The sequence below is a fragment of the Manacus candei genome, unplaced genomic scaffold, assembly GCF_025592945.1.
Source record: "Manacus candei isolate 608988 ecotype Guabito, Panama unplaced genomic scaffold, ASM2559294v1 h1tg000050l, whole genome shotgun sequence".
NCBI classification, from domain to species: Eukaryota; Metazoa; Chordata; class Aves; order Passeriformes; family Pipridae; genus Manacus; species Manacus candei.
In genome coordinates, this window is record NW_026138098.1 from 35,211,615 (window position 1) to 35,231,229 (window position 19,615).

Here is a 19,615-nt window from a genome sequence, read left to right on the forward strand (position 1 = left end):
GTTTGCAATTGAAGAACTCTCACTTTTTCAACTAATTTACCTTTCTGTGATATTCTTTACTCCTAAGGAGCTCTTTTTCTTTTTTTTCTTTTTTTTTTTTTTTTTTAACTGCCTTTCATCCCATTTCCTTGTAACAGCAAAGATTTCCAGTACCTCCAAAATATTCCTTAGGATACTGAGGATGACCTCTGAGTTCGTGTCATAGCAGATTTAAGTAGCCCTCCTTTTAGGCCATGGTAATTAATGAAAATGCTTAGCAGGAGAAATTCATGGACTCATTAGGAAACTCTTTGATCAGCTTCTACCTATGTGACAGTTCCTAATTAAGCATGATTTTTTTATTTTGTCTGCCATTTTATCATGTTTTCATGTTCTTGTGTTACACCTCATCTTTCTAGTTGTAGCAAAATTCCCACAAGTCTCTGGGTAAACAAATCTGTTTGTTTTTTAGTGATGAAAACTATTAGATGAATGGAACTGAGTAGGTGTTACCAAGAGTAATTTTTACATATATCTCTATAAATCTTTCCTTAAAAACATACATTTTATTCTTCCTTTCCACAGTCTAAGGAAATTGAGAGCCACATGTCCTGCTTGCTTGGAAGTTACAGGTAATACCAGCTCCTTGTGAGGCAAGGGCACTCAGCATGGACTTCCAGAGCCAAGGTCCTGTCCCAGAGAGCACATGGTTGGTAACAGAGGAGGAGGTTCTAGGTAGGACTTCCACCTGGAAAGCAAGGATGAGAGAGTCTTCCAGATAGCACTCCTGGTACATCTACCTGGAAAACTCAGTAGTCAACCTGGAAATAATTGCTGGAATCCAATGCTCTGTCCTTTCTGCAGACTTCTCCAGGTAAGAACCCTGATCACAGCATGGTAGTTTGGAAAAGAAGCTTTTCAAAGAGACTCCTGGGCTCTGGATCTGAGTGCTTGGAGGCCCTTGTGCCAGATCAGGGGGGCTGCTGGGGGGCAGGGCCTGACATGGCATAGGTGGCTTCTGTCTCGTGGTCAGGGATTTCAGGTCCTCTTTGTGAGGTTGTTTTGCAGTCTGGCTCTTCGAGTCTGTTCTACAAATGAGGGTCTCATTTCCTTTGGTTTTCACTCATTTGATACCTTTAGATCACTGAGCTCGTTTGCATGGTAATGACAGGGGTCATGGGGTTTTGACTGAACATCAACAGCATGTTTCAATACCTGACTGAGCAGACCTTTGAACACAGGAAACAGCCTGTAGAAGCAGCAAGGTGGTATGATTTTTGAGCAAGTGTTTATGATGCTGTTGGTGAAATACGTTACTTTTATTTAAAAATACATACTTGGAAAAGGCCTACCAGAATGAGTAAACACTTGGGAAACTCAAGCTGTGGAGCTCATCCAAAGTGAATATTGAAGTAATACAATCACTGCCTCGCATACCTTCCCTTCTGATAACAAAGGCTTGTTAGATAATGCCATAATGTGATCTGGAACTCTGGTAGCCAAATCCAGACAACTGAGGTCCTTGCATACTAGAAACTGCAAGGTGGTACCTTACCTGCTGGCACAAACAACTAGTTGTCAAATGTATCTTTTTTTAGTTTTGTTTTCCTTTACTAGTAATCCCTCTCCTGCCTTGGCTTCGTTAAGCAGCATTATGCTTTGTTGACTTGCACTTTGTCAAGCTTATTCTGCTTTCAAGACAGTGCTGTGTTGGACATTACTGCTTCCCTGAATTCTGTGTCAACATCTGCACCTTCAGAAACTTGTTCTAAGAGGACAGTAGCCCTTGTTACAGTAAAATAGTCATGTACTGCCCTGTCAGTGATGAGTACTTCTCAGAAGGTGGAAAGGTCATTTACCTTCTGCCAGCCTTTTCTGCTGAAAAGGAATTCTCTGTATTAAGTTATGGAACTTCCTCAAGTATCTCTGGGAAAACTGTGGAGCAGATAAAATCTCTCAACAGCTGTATTTCTGCATCAGCATTATCAAGTTGTGAGACACTGGATTATTGTAATTAATTATTGGCTCGGACCAACTCGAGTGCGTGTGGTGGAAGGGACAGGTTGAATCTCACAGAGGTGGAGTGGTGCCCTGTCCCACACCCAGCCCTGTGAGCCCCCTGGGGCAGCCTCGGAGCTGCTGTCAGTCCCTGCACAGAGGGGGCATTGCCCACACCAGGCCCTGGAGCCCCTGACCCAGCCTGGGCTGTCTGGCACACGTAAATCCTTCCTGGGGGCAGGGGTGTGACCACAGGGGCCCAAACAAATCAAAGCAGTGCCACGTGCTCCCCCTGTGTTCAAACCCTGCTGCTTGGACATGGGGGAACTGGACTCTCACAGGATGCTGGTGGTAGCCATAATTTTCTCTCGTTTCTCTCTCTTTTCTTTACTTCTTCTCCTAACCTCCTTTCTTAATATTTTGGGTAGCTTGAGACCAGATGGGCTGGGTTTTGCTGAATTGTACAGGGTTAGCGTGTGCTAAGTCAATGCTTTGTGGAATGCTTTATTTTGCTTGAATGTTACCCTTTAAACTTTTGTCAAGTTCCTTTGTTTTCTCAAGTTTACCACTAGAGGTATCTCCAGAAAAAAAGTGTGCAGCTTTTCTCCTTTGCACTCTCTCTGAAGGTGTTAAAAGAACTGAAGGCTCTTCTAATAATCTGGAGGGTGGATGTTGTTGGAGCCTTCTACAGTTTTAAAGTAAAACCCCCTCCATGAGTTTATCACTCAGGGCCCAGGGTCTTGCACAACTGGGACAAAGAGGTCATTCTCCTTTCCCAGTTTTAAGAGCACAGGAGTTTCCTGGCTCAGGTCAGTACCTCTAGTAATTGGGGTATCCTTATTGCTGGGTCCTTAACTCCTGTGGTTAACGTGGGGGCTGCAGGCAGTGGGGCTACACAGGCCTGTTAGGTGCCCCCCTGTTGTATGATGTGACATGTACCTGCACATCAGTCCCTTGTCACAGACACTAGGTGTTGATCATGCAAGGGATTACTGTCCAAATGTATGACTGGGTGGCTCTTGAGGACCCTTAAGAGCTCAGTTGAGTAGACACAACCATTTGTTGGTTGTTTCAGGGTACCAAGCTCCTTTGCATACTAAAGCAAACAGCCAAATATAATTGCATAAATAAATGAAGAGAGCAGCTTCCTGGAGTGCTTGGGGAAGTTGCTGTATCCGGTGATGAAGGATACAGTAACGAAGGAAATGGATTCAAATGACTTTCTGATGGGGAACGTCCGTGAGCAAAATGCTGACAGCAGGCACATGCATCGAGCCCTGCCTGCCTTAATGAGTTGCAGGCACATCTGAAGCCCTTGTTGAGTCTATATTTCTCATCGTAGTGTCTGTGTGAGCTTGTCACTGTTTATTACGTTAACCCTTTGGCCAGATGATTGCAGAAATACTGCGTGCTGTCAGTACTTGACAGGATGCAGCCTTTGAATCATATATACAGAGTTAGCATTTGAACTTGTACCCTCTCTGATTTATTTGCTGCTGCCTCAAGAGTTTCTGTCTGTTTTAAAATCATGCCTGAGTTATATTGGTACTGGGAGATATATTGTGGCTTAGTTGTTCTGTGGCTCCATGTTTCCTGTCCCTTACAGCTTATCTTAATCACTCTTAGCTTAACTAATGTGCAGCTCACTGTTTTGGCTTCATTTCCATTAAACTTATGCCCATGTAATAAAAAAATCTGAAAATTTTCTGTGGAGTCAGATGCTGGGCAAAGTCAGCTGTACTTGTTTAGAATGAAACTGCAACATCATTAAATCATAACATTCATTTACTTACTGCCAGCTCAGACATGCAATGAGGAATACATCATCTGCTATTCAACCACAGCCTTTGTATGGCTGATTTGTAAGTGCTTATGTGAAGTTCAAGACCAAATGAACATCAGTGAGCTCTTGCCAGAAATATGAAATATGCCTGTTCACTATTTAAGCTCCATGATGTGATCACAATCAAACATCACCTGGCTTCTCTTTTGGTGTGGAACAGCCTGGGCACTGGAACTGTTTCAAGCACAAGGAGATAAATAGTCAAATAAAGGTAAGACTAAGTATGGGTGAATTAGTTCAGCTGAAACCAAAAGTAGTTCATCCCCTAATTGGAGCTGACATTTTTGGTGCAGAAGAACATACAATTAAGAAGCAATATTCATGAAATATGTTCTGTTGAGTGATGCTGAAGTTCAGAACCTGATAGGTGAGACGTTCTGGTTTTCATCCTATTTTTTGAATGCTGGAAACATTGAGCCTCATTTTAATGTTACTCTGTACTCTTCCAAGGGAGGAAAGCCTTGGGGTACAGTGACTCTGTCTTTCTAGGGTTTGAGACATAGAAAATGGCTACTGTTGGACTGCATTATTTTAGCAAGAATAGTTGAGGTTCAAGTACGTTTTTTTAAATTGGGATCATGGATAGGATTACAGAGAGGTTTCTGAGCTGCAGGGAGCCTTTTGAGGACAGAATATAGGAGGGACTTGTGCCTCCTCTGTGCTGGGTTCCATAGGCTTTGTGTACCTGAAAAACAAAACTATACCAAATATTGAAATTTTGGGTGTTCCCACACCTCTCATGGCACAGCTCTACTCGATTGTTACTGATTCTGTGTATGTATCAATGATTGGAACCTAGTTTTTAACTGTGGCAGGTTCATAGCAGGGATCAAGGTTAGGTAAGTCTTGGAGGTGCTGTCACACTAAGTTGGAGGCTGCAGACTTCCTGTGTCTGAGCTTTTATTTCATGACAAAATCAGAACAAGGTTGACTGCTTATCTTTTTTGTAGCCTTTTTAAATTTTTTTTTTCCTCCAGCAGAACTTCTTACAAAAGTGTGAATCTCACAAATATAGAATCACAGAACCATTAAGGTTGGAAAAGACCTCCAAGGTCACCGAGTCCACCCTGTGACCAGTCCCCACCTTGTCCCCCAGCCCAGAGCACTGAGTGTCATGTCCAGTCATTCCGTGGACACCTCCAGGGATGGGGACTCCAAACCTCCCTGGGCAGCCCCTGCCAAGGCCTGACCACCCTTTCCATGAAGAAATTCCTCTGATGTCCAACCTGAACCTCCCCTGGTGTGACTTGAGGCCGTTCCCTCTCCTCCTGTCCCTTGTTCCCTGGCAGCAGAGCCCGACCCCCCCCGGCTCCCCCCTCCTGTCAGGGACTTGCAGAGCCAGAAGGTCCCCCCTGAGCCTCCTTTTCTCCAGGCTGAGCCCCCCCAGCTCCCTCAGCCCCTCCTGCTGCTCCAGCCCCTTCCCAGCTCCGTTCCCTTCCCTGCACACGCTCCAGCCCCTCCGGGTCTCTCCTGTTGATGGTCCAGAACTGGGCACAGCCCTCGAGGGTCCTTAGCAGGTGCCCAGCACAGTTGAAACGAAAAATGAAGCAGTTCCAGACGGTGAGAGTAAAGGAAAGGGGGCTGGCAACAGCATTTCCACATTAAAGCCATGAAAAAGGAATATTGGGCAGTTTCTGGTATGCACAGCTACTATCCAAATGTATTTTGAGGTTTTATATGTATTATAAGAACAAGCAGGTGAAAATTACTGAAAGGAAGGAGAGGATAGGTATGTTGCTTAACTAGTCATAGCTCAGTCAGGAAGTGGTGGCAACCTGAGGCCAGAAGGTCTATCACCAGGACACACAGCTTTCCTGTAATAATATGTCCCTAGTGAATAAGAAGGTGTCTTTTATCTCTTTTTTTATCCATGTTTATTCTTATTTGCTTGAAAGGTAGGACTTTGTCAGAGGAAAGTGTCTTTGGGAGGACTAAACATGAGATAAATGGAATTAATGAGGAATAAAAGCAGTCATCTTTTGGCTATCACCTCTAGATTTTGCACAGTTTCTGTGAATAGTTTTAGTCATTGGTACAAATTCATGTAGTCAAAAGAATTCCTTGGTCCTTCTACTCACTTCACAAAGTAAGAGGTTGAGGCATTTACATATCCCTGTCTTCTGTTTCAGTTTCATCTGGTGCTGATGTTTGCCAGCACAGAGGTGCTGGTGGTAAATTTATCAGTTATCATTCCAGCGTCTCCTCACTATTACTTTTGTGTGGCATTTTGCTGAACAGCTTTGGATAAAATGTCTTGTCCAATTGGAGTCCACATCTAGTAAGGAAACCAATTTGGTACGTGGAATATATTGTATTGTTTCTAAGCAAAGCAGTGAAAAGGTGGATTACACACAGTATGTGTTAAAGACCACAGTGCCTAGGGAGTGGATGTGAAGGTGGTTGTTCTTCCTTAAAATTTTCTGTCATTATAATGAGTTAGAGTATTGGGTCCTGCAAATGTGGTTGTGTATTCCATGTGTCACTGTACAGCTCTGTGGTGTACTTGCAGTGTTCTGGTCACCCAGGTCACAAGGCAGAAATAGGAAAGATGCAGAGAAGGCTGAGAAGAATATATAACAGCCTCTGTACAGGAGGAAAACTAGTAATATGGATTGTCACTCTTGAAAACAAAGTAAGAGGAGAAATGAAAGTGGTCTAGAAAGTCATGAGGGGAGAAGGAGTAGATAATCTGAAAATAGTTTCTCACTGTTCCTTGGAGCTAAAGCATCAGGACAGCCTTGTAAAATTATTGGGCATGTGGTTTAAAGCAAAGGAAACCCCACCCTATTTTGTCATGTCATACTTACATCATGTCCATGGAATGTTTTGGAGGCCTAAAAATTAAACATAAACAGAGGCCAAACATACTTCATGAAGGTGGGGGTGAAAGAGATGCTTGTGGAGAACACGTGCAGTCGAATATTAAGCACAGGGCTCTGTACTTATATTGACTCCAGTTTCAAAACCCCCAGGCTACAGATTGCTGGCATCAGGGGACAGTAATTCTGAATACTACTCATTTGTCTTTGTTTTGCCCTGGTTGTTTGCTGCTGGCCAGTGTCAGAGGTGACATTGGCCTGTGCTGGCCTGTGGCTTTACTCAGTGTGACATTTCTCATTGTACCACTGTGGAAATGTAGTGCTACTCCAAGACCTTTCCATCTAAACAGGCAACCCAAAAGGTGGGGGAGTGAAGCAGGTACTTACAGAGGTAAGGTGCTGTGGTCATGGCTCTGCAGCAAACAAACCACATGTATGTTTGGAGAAATACGTGTGAGTTTGTGGGACTTGTTTTCACTTTGGAGAGAGGAATCTGGTCTAACAAAAAGCCAGAATTTCTTACAAACACATGAGGTTTTATTTCTGCAGATGAAATGAGAATAATTTGAGACAGTTTTTCTTGTGAGAAATGACTCAATAAAGCGACTTTTCCTTTCAGTGATGAGTTTTCAGTTTAGGTGAGTCCAAGCAGTCATTTTTGGTATTACAACTGATGCTCTTAAATAAAATCAAGTCCCATTTCTCAAACTGATTATTCTACTTGGCTTCAGGATAGCTTTGGACAGGTTATTTTTAATGTTATGCACCTTGCTAGGTTTGTGCCACCACATCACAGTGGTTATGAGTGGGAGTCTTAAGAGCTCTGCTGTGCTGTTTGATTCAAATTAAATGCATTGGAAGAATTCTTCTTTCTGAAAAAAAGACTTGATTTCAATGAGTTGGGAATGTGAATTGCCCACAGCTGGTGATGAAACAGTTTTCATTCTCGTTTTAAAGATGATACAAACATAATCGTGCTGAGCACTGCAGACACCATTAATCCCACTGCAGTTTTTCCTCAATTTGATTACTTCCTAATCTTTTGGATGAAAAATTGTAAAGACAAAGACAGTAGGACATAATCAGGAGTCAGTGGGATTATTCATAATACTCCTGCTACAGTTTTCTGCCTACCTAAACCAATGGATTATTTCTCAGCTGTTACCAAACCAGAAAAGAACTGAGGTACGTCAGCCGGTGGATGAACTTTTAGAGTACAAAAATGATGGATATGTGTTTCTTGTATGTATGAGTTTACTATAAGAAGGTCTGCATGAGATTAGATGCTTTTATATGGCAAATTCTCTCCTTCTGTTTAACTCTTAGTAATCTTATGATTCTTACAAGTACTGCAGCATGTAAAAAATGAAATAATGTTCTGTTGTACAACTTACTGGCTATTTGTTAATCGTGTTACCTCTAAAATATTCAAGATTATGCATGTCACATGAAATTTCTCAGATTAAAATCTAATTTTAGATCCAAAAATGAGTGCTAATGTTGTAATGGAAATGGCTTAATGGCAAGCTTCTTGATTTTGTGTGTGGTTTTGTTTGCTTGTTGTGTTGTGCCCTTCACGTTTCTGGGAGAAAGCCCCTCGTACATTCTCTTTTCTGTCCTTTTGGAGAGGACAGGACTCTCATCTCTTCTGTTGCCAGCTCTTTGAAATTACCTATTCAGTACAAGTTCTCTCCAAAATATTACCAGATCAAAACAAGGAGAGCGCTAATAGGGCAAATAGAAATTATTCCCATGAGCAGCCTGAGCTGATGCTTTGCAAAGCCCAGGGCCATGAAAATCAGAATTCTCTGGCCATTTGCTGGGCAGCCTCTCTCTGCTAAGTAGCCAATGTTAATATGAATGGTGAGCTGTAAATAGCATCAGGAGAGAGACATTAATGTTCTCTCAGCTGTAGTGTGGCTGCTGGATTTATGATGCGTTTAATCTCATCAGTTACCTGCAGTGTAGCCACAGGTTTTCTTGTCCCTGGAAAGAACAGTATTTCAGAAGTGCAGGTGTAATAGAAGGGTTGGAATGTCTGGAGCTCACAGTTGGCAGTGGCACAGTTGGGAGTCTCTGGGGCACGTGTCACTGTGGGAGTCTACTCTGGACCTCCCAGCCAGGACGATGACGCTGATGAATTCTTTGAGGAACTGAGGGGGACTTCAGCTTGCCAGAAGTTAACTGGGAGCATCACACAGCTGGAATCACCTGGGCCAGAAGATTCCCGATAAATCTGGATGACAACTTTATGGAGCAGGTCCTAAAGGAGCTGACCGGGAAAGATTCCCTCCTTGATCTGCTGCTTGTCAGCAGAGAGGGTCTGGTGAGTGGAGTGGAGATTGGGGCTGTCTTGGCCACAGGGACCACGAAGGGATTGAGCTTAAAATCTCTGTTGAGAGGAGGCAAAGTGCCAGGAAAACCTCAGCTCTGGCCATGAGGAGAGCAGACTTGAGGCTGCTCAGGGAATAAGGTCCCCTGAGAAAATGTTTTGGCAGGTGCTGGGGACCATCTGTGTTGGTCACTTCTCAAGCCTCACCTCCTAAGGGCACAGGAGCAGCAATTGCCAAAAGTTGGAGGTCAAGCAGGCGAGGCAGAAGGTGGCTTGGCTGAGCAGGGATTTTCCCTTGGAAATAAGGCAAAAAAGGAAAGTGTGTGCCCAGTGGAAGCAAGACCAGGTGAGATGGGAAGAATTCAGAGATGCTGCTTGCCACTGTAGGGAGAAGATTCATGTGGCTAAAGCTCAATTGGAGATGAAGCTGCCAGAAATGTGTGGGACAATAGGAAGTTTTTTCAAATGTGTTAAGGGCAAAAGGCAGTACAGAAATATCACTGGCCTGTTCCAGGATGGGACTGGTCACCTCCCAGACAGGGACACGGACAAGGCAGAGGTGTTTAATGCTTTCTTTGCCTCTGTCTTCAACGGGGGTGATGGACCAAGAGGGTCTCAGTGCCCTGAGCTGCAGGACCATGACTGCAAGAATGAGCAACTCCCAGCTGACCTTGAAATAGTGTGGGATCTGCTGCTCCAGCTGGATCCCTACAAATCTTTGGGCCCTGATGGGATTCATCTGAGAATCCTCAAAAGCTGCTGATGTCATTGCAAAATCTCTGTCGATGATTTTTGAGCTCTCTTGGAATCTGGAGAGGTCTGAGGCGACTGGAAGGTGGAGAATGTTGTCCTGCTTCTAGCAGGACCCTGGAAACTCCAGGCCTGTCAGTCTCACTTCAGTGCCTGGTAAAGTTATGGAGATTATTCTGGGAGGCATTGAAAAACACCTGAAAGACAACACTGTCATCAGTCACAGCCAGCAGGGCTTCAGGAGAGGAAAGTCCTGCTTATGAAACCTGATTTCCTTCTGTGACAGGGTGACCCACCTGGCTGATCAAGGGAAGCCAGTTGCTGTCATCTTTCTGGGGTTCAGTGAAGCTTTCAGTCCTGTCTCTCCCAGGATCCTTCTGGACAAACTGTCCATCCCACAGCTGGATAGACACATCCTGTGCTGGGTGAGATGTTGGCTCTCGGGTTGGGCACAGAGGGTGACAGTGACTGGGGTGACATCAGGCACCTGTCACTGCTGGGGCTCCATCTGGGCCCTGTGCTCTCCAACATCTCCATCACTGACTTGGACACGGGACTGGAAGGGACACTGAGCAAGTTTGCAGATGACCCCAAACTGGGAGGAGCTGTTGAGTCCCTGGAAGGCAGGGAGGCCCTGCAGAGTCAGCTCAACAAACCAGAGAACTGGATGATCACCAACCATAGGAAGTTCAGCAAAGTGTGAGAACCTTTCCATTTTTTTTTAATTTATAGCAAGAATATTAAATATTTCTTGGTATTTCCTGTTCAATTGCTCAAATCAGTGAAAGAAAGAAAAAGCTCAGCTTCTCATACAGCATGGAGAAAGATTTAAATGAAAGATGTGGACACTGTATATAAAACAAAATATTCCAAAACTGTCATTTTTTTAGTCAGAATTAAGAACGTTTCACTGTTTTTGGTTGAATGAAAGGGCACTTTTTTAACTGAAGTTCTGTGGCACTGTTTGTATTGGTGACACAATATTCTCTTTTCAGCTAACTGTGGAGATACTATGAATTACTTTTTTTTTCTTCTTAGGAAATGGAAAGTTTTACTATTCAGGTCCACTTTTACACCTCCAATATAGGGCACTTTAAATATTCAGATTTTCAGTTACTCTATGACTTGTGCTTAAGGGTAGGCAGGTTTGAAAACCGAAATATGCCAAAGGAAAGTGCATGTAAAAAACCGTATTGCATCCTTGATGTCGTAGGTTGGCTTGAAAGACCAGGTTTATACATTGGGCTTTTGTATTATTTTGTCTTTCTAAAAGCAGGAATGCCTTTTCTCCAATTCATCTTAAATATTGAGGGGAGGCAGGTGGAAATTTCAGTCACTTATGTTATCTGAGTGGATCTGGCCCAGTTTTATGTAGTGCTAAAGACAAATGATGACTTTATCTCCCTTCTGCAACAAGACCATGAGCACACTGGGCAGAGTATTCCAGGAAAGACCAACAGGGTAGTTTTTTAAAGATATGAATCTGGCCTCATTTTTGCCAGGCATGCCAGGGTTTTCTTACAGAAATTCTCAATAAAGAACGAGTTAGCTCATGAAAAATCACAGAAGAGTTTCCTCAGTCCTCATAATGCTGTAAATTACATTTGGTCAGTTGTGAAATACTGTCTGGGAGACACTGCAGGTCTTGATACACATTTTCAATATGTTATTGATTCCTCCCTCTCCAAATGGTTTATCATCTTCAGTTATTTAATAGATAATCCTAACTGTAATTTAAATAATTGCCTTGAGGCTGTTGAAAGCTCACAGTGAGACAGCCACCACAGTGCAAGGTTTGTGTTGATCAGAGAGTATTGTCTGAAGCAAGAGGACTTAAACTAAGAGGATTCTTTCTGGTAGAATGAATTCTCTAGAGTTATCTCTGATGTAAAGGGAGTACTTATTTTGGAATGTGGTTCAAGGCATTTTTCATGTTGGCAGTGAAGCATCTGTTGTGTGAATTAAGGATTTTGATGGACTTTCAGAAGACATCAGAAACCAAAATACTGGATTTGGGGCCTCTGTGTTTAAAAGAAACATGGTATCTTACTTCAATTTCCAGATCAGTTGTGTATTTCTGAGATGTATCTTCTCTGGTACATGGTTTTAGTTATTATGTTTGAAAAGTGCAGATTAAACTGGAATTGTGTATATGCAGTTGAACCAGGTTAGCTGAGGACACTGTTCTTCATACTAGGGCACACTGAGTTTGACTGTAGCCCTTACATTTCTCAATTTTCATTTTGCTTTAATAAGTACAACAATTCTCACTTGCCTCTTTCAGTCCAATAAATATCTTGTGCTCCAACCGGGAGGTTTTTTTCCTTTTCCTTTAGAGTAAGCTCACCCAAATCTGTAGGAAAGTTTTTTCCAGCAACAGAATTGAGAAACAGGTAGCAGAGTCTTCTTCAGGATGCTTTGGGATGTTACTGTGTCCCAGGATTTTAATGTGAAGGCCAGTGCAGAGCATCTTAGTGTTTCCCACTGAAGAGAAGCCAACAGGTAAACAGTTCTAGAAGAGAGGAGCCAGATAATAATACTGGCTTCTTCCATATCATCCCTGACTGGTTAGAAAAAAAGAAATGTGTACACTTCAGGCCTCCTGCTGGTTCTGTAGTTCCCAAAGTATTTTACAGTGAGGTGGTCAGTACAGTCAGCAAAAATAACCCTGGAATTATTTGGTTTCTTCCATTATTGCTGTTTTCTAGGAGCAAAGTTCTGTTCCCCCAGGCTCCCATGGGCTTAGAGAGCCCATGTATTATCTTGGAAGAGTAATCCAATCTGCTTGCCTGAAACAACCCCCAGAACATTACAACAGTCCCTTTTAATTGTTCTTTTTCATGCATTTGGTGTTGAGGCACTGTACCTGCTGTCCTACTCACCATGTTGCATCCTGCCTGTGCTCTTCTTTACCACCCTTTGGCACAGCAGGCAGTGGGGGGAACAGCTCTCACATCACCAGGTTGTTTCATTAGCCTGTTCTGAATGTGCTTTTTTAGCTGTGTGTGGGGAAAAACGAACATTAGCCTCGGCTTCCAGCTTAAAGCTGGCAAAACACGAGTTTCAGTTCTTCCTCATGAGCCTCATACAACAACCTTAACAAGTGACACGACAACTACTTTGTATGCGTAAGCCTGGAGGGTCTTGTTCACTGCAGCTGAAATTGGTGGTGAACAGATCTTTACAACACGAATTCTAATGTCACAGCAGCTTTACAGTGAGTGGTTTAATTTCATGCCAGCTTTAGATAAGATTTTTTTTTTTTTTATTTCATTCCTGTGGTGATTCAATAGCCTGTTGTTAAAAGTCAGCGCTCAGGTAGGTGCCTGTTGCAAGCTAGAATCAGAAAACAATCCAGTAGTGCTACAGCAACAAAAAAGTTATCATAATCTAAATGCTACAACAAATAAGCACAATATTTGATGGGGACTGGTTATCTCTTTATGTCCTCTCAGCTTGTGCTCTTTTCTGTGACAGGAATTTATATATGAGACTTAGAACCAACAAAAAATATTTAACTCTTCGTGGTAATCCATCTAGAGTCATACACTGCAGAGAATTAAGATTGTTACTGTTTCTGTTTCCTTCATCAGTGGTAATGTCTTAAAAGAGAGATTACTGTGGAAGTTTCCCTCCAGCTGAGATAGTTTAACTGCAGCTATGGTGATACGTTTCAAGAACATACATCCTCTTTATTTGCTCAGTCTTTGTAATTTTCAGGAGCCCGTTTGTTGACTATTTTGGAACCAGTCTATGTATTATTGAACACACATTTTGCTACCAAGCATACAAATAGGTGAATATTTACGTACATAGTTTGTCCAGAAAAGAATCCTGCACACCTTTCTTATGCATGGATAGTTTATCCTTGTTTCTTTTCTGAAGATTCCACCATTACCACTGGAGCTTTTTAATCCCTGTGCTTTGTGCAGCTGCCTGGTACCTAAGAAAGTCTGGAATGACTCGGTATGGAGAGCAAGGAGCAAATGTGGGGCTGTTTATACACCAGTCTGTGTGTTTACACATATATCATCAAAAGCAGGAGGCTCACAAAACTAAGGGAAGCAACAGGACTTGCTCTGAACCCATCATTTGAGGCATGGTAGAGAAATAAGAAGTTCATCCTTAAGATCTAAGATCTCTCCCCGGATGTAAGAGCCTGAGTACATCTTAAGAAGATTGGAGAGAGAGCCCTGATAAACGGAGCTGGAGGGGGAGTTTGGGAGGAAGAGATCAACTGAAGCTGGCTCTGGTCAGCTCACTGAGTGAGTAGTTGCCCAACCCCCAGGAGCTGGAGCACACCTCCTTGTTAGGGACAGAGGATGGACTGCTAAGGATGGATTAATGAAGGGAGACACTGGGAGAGCATGTGAGTCCCATGGGCCCTGGTGTGGTATCCTTCATACCTTCATACCTTGCACTCCTGGTCACCAACATCCTCCTGGAACTCTTGGCTAATAACAGCAATTACTGTTTGCTTGTTACTATTCCAACAGAAGATAACTCAAAATTGCTTGTGACATAGTGAATTTTGGGAGCCCTCCTAAAACACAGTGCAGTAGTTATCTGCCTGTTACAAAGCTGTTTCAAGACATTTCAGGCAGTGGACTTGGCTTTTCTTTTTCTTTTTCTTTTTCTTTTTCTTTTTCTTTTTCTTTTTCTTTTTCTTTTTCTTTTTCTTTTTCTTTTTCTTTTTCTTTTTCTTTTTCTTTTTCTTTTTCTTTTTCTTTTTCTTTTTCTTTTTCTTTTTCTTTTTCTTTTTCTTTTTCTTTTTCTTTTTCTTTTTCTTTTTCTTTTTCTTTTTCTTTTTCTTTTCAGATGGCCAGAACACTCAAAAGTGGGTTTCCTGTCTTGGATATGAAATGGCATTTGTAAAGCTTTGCTGAATGGTCGTCTTAAAAGGCTCGAGCTGCAAGCTTTGCCTGCTGTAAGATACTATTTGGGAAAGATGTCCTTTAGAATTTAGCTGGCATTTCATCCTGGAAACCTTTGTCATGTAAGAAATAGGACATTGGATTTATGGGGGGCTTTGGGTCCCCCCCCCTCCAAAGGTGTATTAGTATTTTCACTTAAGTTAGCTTTAATTGGATGTTCTAGTGAATGGTGAAGTTGCTCAGTAGCAGAATGCTGGTGTAGTTGTAGTGAAGTTGTTCAGCTATGTTAAAGTATTCTCCATTACTTACTTTATTCTCCTTAAAAGTTTCAATTTGTCTGTATAACCTTTATTATAACTTTTATGTCTTTGGAAGCACTCCCTTCAAATAGCTGTTACACCCTTCTTCACATCATGATTTTGAGTTTAAAAGTCCAGTTACTATTGCAAGATGCTAAGTACAGAAAATGGGGATCACAAATTATTTTGTCTCTGTTCTTTCTTTTCTAATATATCCCTGCACATTCATTTGATCTCTGCCTCTCTGAATTTTCACAAAGTGTAAGTCAAGTCATCACACAACAGAGTGCTGCTGTTTATATTTTGCATTTAATCTGATAATGGGGCACTTTAGGTGTTAAGAAACTGAAATGACATTCCTTCACCCAGCTCAAAGCTGAGCTAAAACACTCCACGCCTTAAGCTGAGGTTATGTGAGAAGTCGACCTTTAAAGCTTAAAGTGCAGTAAAACTCTGTTTCTAAGCAGGTCTTAAAGTAGATGGGAAGAGATCAGAGACATCCAGTTGAGATCCTTAATTTTCCTTCACCTTCTGCACCACAGAGGACTTTTTCCATGTTCTAGGGCCTCAGTTTGCCGTTTGAGGAGACATAACCTGTTGTGTTTGTGGTTTGCTTTCCTCACTGCATCCAGGGTTGGACAACAAAAGATAGTGAATTTGATCTGTCAGGCCCATACATGAAGAAGTTCAGGTTGAATGCTCTGATTTTGCTATAGAGGCACTTCTGTGGCACGTAGTGTAGCATTTTCAGAAATTTTCCTGTAGCTTTCTCTCCTTTTGGAGCAAGCTGTATATCCCAAATATCCCAAATCCTGCAGGAAGCTTTACTTTCAGCAGATTAGTCCTTTGATGAAAGAATATTTAACCGAACTTTTCTCCTGGCTCTTCAGTGTTTTTACATCTTGGTGTATGAGATGGAATAGTCAATGAGAAGTCCTTTGGAGGTTGTGCTGCTGGGAGTAGCTTGGCTTCTGCAAGGAGATCTGGTGTCAAAGGCTGGCTGTGCCAGGTGGTTAAAGTACTCCAGTATTGCTGAGACTGCCACTTTCCTCCTCCTACAATTGGCTAGACTTTTGGTGCTTTATATATAAAAATTGTTTGAGAGTTGAACTTTGGGACAATTCTGATTACCATATTGGAGGCATGTAATCTACCATCAAGCTGTTCAGATTTAAGAATTTAAAAATTTGGATTACAGTCTGAAAAATAAAGGTAAGTTCCCAGGAATTTAATTTATTTACATCTTCTGCTTATTTTCTTTCTCCTTGGGTTAAATGCCTGTTAGAAGAACCAGGTGCCATTGTCTGGTTGTTGCCAGGTGACACCAGAGGTAAGGAATGGCTGTTCCTAAAGATTACTATGTTCTGTGGGATAATTTGCATTAAGGGATACAGGGAGTTAACTGTATAGATCTCATTGATTTAAAATTGGAGTGATGATCTTCCATTCACTAACTCATCCTGCTGGAGTTTTTCAGACAACATAATCAGGAATGGCATCTACTGTCATACTCTTAATATCCTCCAAATCACAAGAAAGAAGAGAAGGTGATCAGTGAGCACTATTTGCTGTGCCCAACGTGATTTTAGAGACATCTATCATTTCCCACTTCAGTTTCTTGTTCCCTGGCAGAAGGATACTAATCAAATCGTTCCATGGCCAGGAACAGTTTTCTTATCTCTGATCATTCTAGTCACCCTCTCCATGTTTTTCCAACTCTGCTGTACTCCTTTGAGGTAAGGGGGTCAGAACCATAAAGAACCACAAGTAGTGACTTTATCATTTCTGTTTGGGAAACCCTTCTTTGTCTAAGTTTCAAAACCTTAATTCATTTTGTATTGAATTGGTCTTGAACTTCATTAGCTCTCTCATAACTTGGCAGTAAGGAAGTGTCCAAGGCCAGGTTGGACAGGGCTTGGAGCAGCCTGGGTTAGTGGAAGGTGTTTCTGCCCATGATAGGGGTTTGGAATGAGATGGGCATTAAGGTCCTTTCCAACCCAAACCCATCTGCTATTCTATGATAATTCCCTTTTGGAATACGTGACATTTTGACTCAAGGATCAAGTCCCTTGTTGACAGAGGAGGTATTACCTTCTGAAGAACTTGTGTGGGGAGCAAAGAACAGGAACAGAGAGGAGAAGAGGTAGGATCAGGCAAAAAAGCAGAGGGGCAGCATTTGTGTTCACCATGTTCAGAAGTATGTGGAAGTTTCTGCAGTGCTGGGGGGTCCCAGGAGAGTCACTCCTTACACAGGAGCCCTACTGTAAGGGGCTGCTCTCATGCTCTGTGTACAGCTACCTGTGAGGGGTCTGGCCATCCTGTTCTCTATCCCTAGCTTTGTAATGGAAACTCTATGGGATCCCACCAAAGCCAGGGTGTTGCAAGAAGCAGAAGAAAGAACAAAACAAAAACCAGGTGGAGTCAAGTAACTATTACTAAATGCTGGAGGAAATAAATGCTGATGTCTGGCAACAAAATTTCAGTGAACAGCTCTCTGTAAGTTGTTTCCCAAAGGCAAGCTGAGCAGAATAAAACTATTTGTTGGCAGACAGTGATACAGACAACCCAGAGGTAATTGGATACACTTCCTGTTAGGAAATGCAGAGTGTGTTTTGCTGTATGAGATGGTCCAGCCAGTGATCCTTGTGGGTTTGCTTTGCTTTCCTAACAACAGAACTGGACCAGTGGGAACTCAGCAGAAAGACACAGCAACAGAGGAACAGTATTGCCCACGGCTTAAAATCTGTTCAAAAGAAGTAATGTCCAAATAAAAACAATCAAAAAACTTTATATTGCCTAGGCCCATTAGGGATAATTAGCAGCACTGGATAATAAAGTTTTGAAAGCCATGTTAGCCCACAGCTAGCACTTGACAGCTGGTGGTGTGCATGGGGAATGTGGCAGTAGCTGTTCTCCCTTTCTGTATAAAGTTGAGGTGTTTGGTAAGCAAGTACATTAATTATCTGCTACTTACTCCTGTAAAATCTTGGGATTGTTTGATCTCTGAGGAGAAGAGCATTGACAAATGAAGATTATCTGGACAGTTGCAATTTTCTTGTTTAAAGTTCTCCCCAATGAACAAATGCTTGGACAGCTGTGAATTTTCATCTGAGCTTTCCAGAGGAGACTTTCTAGCCCAATGTGTCCTGCAAGTCTGTGGGGAGACATATGCAACAGGGCTTGAGGCTTTTTGCCTTCTCTGCACACACCAAAAGAACGATAAAATAAAAGCTAAAATTTCTGTTAGTCCCACTTTATAATTCACACATTTGTTTCTTAGAAGCAATCTCATTACTTTCTGAATGTGACTTCTGGTAATCTATTTTTCTATGAACATGTACTTCAGATGTTTCTCCAAGACAGAGTGTGCCAGCACGCTGGTTAATTAAGCTTGTGAAGGTGAAAGCAGCCAGCCTTTCACAGGAAAGCGAGTATTTCTGTCCAGCCACAGCTCAGGTGCTCTGTCTGTCTGTCACTGGGTGCAATAGTCTCCCAGCCAGCTGGATAGATACCATTTTACTCCATGTTTATTCACTGAATATTATCCCTTTGTGACTGTGGTTTACCAAAAATGAAATGGGTTATTTAGTGTGTCAAGGAAAATCTACTCTCAACATAGATTTTTGACTAGTTCCAAGGCAAGGCTGCACTGCATAACTCATTAATCTTTCTTCAGGGCAGAGAATTTCTTCCCTTTTTTTTGGTTGTTTTGCCACTTCTCTGTCATTTTAAACTCTTTGGACCAGTGCATGACAGCTCTATATCTAAAAAAGGAATGAGTAAGGTGTTTCTATGACTCCCATAAAATAGTAAAAAAAAAATTGGAATGCACAGTAACTGGCATCAACATCAGTCACTGTAGTCAAGGATCCTCTCTGTGCCAGTAGTCAAGTGTCAGATGTTTCAAATATATTAAAAAATAAATAACATTTGAGTTATGCAATGATGTGAATTTTGCTGTAATTTTTCTTAGCCTATATGCCTTGTTGATCTATTTTTTAATGTTCTTCATGGTTATTTTTATTTATAGTGGCATAATAAGGAAATACCTTAGTGTTTTAAAGTTCTGCCGTGCTTTAAATCTCATTTGTAACTTGTGGTGTAGAATTTCACAACTGAATCATGCAACTCTATAAAGAAGATTTTTTTTTTTACAAGCTGGATGTGGTGTTACATCTTAATTTCCCCAGTCACACTAGTGCTTTTGTTTGAAGGATAAGAACAGCTAATCAATTTTGCTAACTCACTATTGAAATTAAAAATTTCAAAATTAAACAGGTGCACACATGTGGAAAGGCTCTAAATATCTTTGAGGGTTTTGTTACCCTTCTGTGGACCTCTGCTATTTCTATTGCATACCTTTCTTCTCTCTGCTGGTATCAGCAAGCTCTGGTCTTGATAGGTTGTCAGCTTCTCTAATAGCACAGTATTTCCAGTGCAGAAAACTGAATTTCTTTCTCAGCTACATTTTTTTTTTCCATTTGAATTGTCCTCTAGGTACAGTAGTTTAGGATTATTTTTCCTTCTGTTTGCCTCCAGAGAACATGAGACAAACTGGTCAGCTTCCTTGTCCTTCCTATTTCCAACTGTCTTGGTTTGTGCTTGGTATTTTGCATTGAACACTACAGAGGTGTTCTTAACTTGGCTACAGCCTCACAACTCTTGTTTTAGCTGGTGATATTTGCTCATATTAGTCTGTGTTCAGTATAACAAGGGATAGC

At 41.9% G+C, this 19,615-nt stretch overlaps 1 protein-coding gene and 1 long non-coding RNA gene across 2 annotated transcripts in view; one reads left to right on the forward strand and one right to left on the reverse strand.

The window, feature by feature from the left end:
- The window catches only part of LOC127476606 (uncharacterized), a 623,146-nt gene that overhangs the window by 40,271 nt on the left and 563,260 nt on the right, over positions 1-19,615 (reverse strand). The window lies entirely within an intron of this gene.
- LOC127476648 (uncharacterized) lies at positions 13,935-19,451 on the forward strand. The gene is made up of 3 exons (XR_007906702.1): positions 13,935-13,986; positions 16,180-16,224; positions 19,392-19,451. It is a non-coding gene; the product is annotated as an uncharacterized LOC127476648 (long non-coding RNA).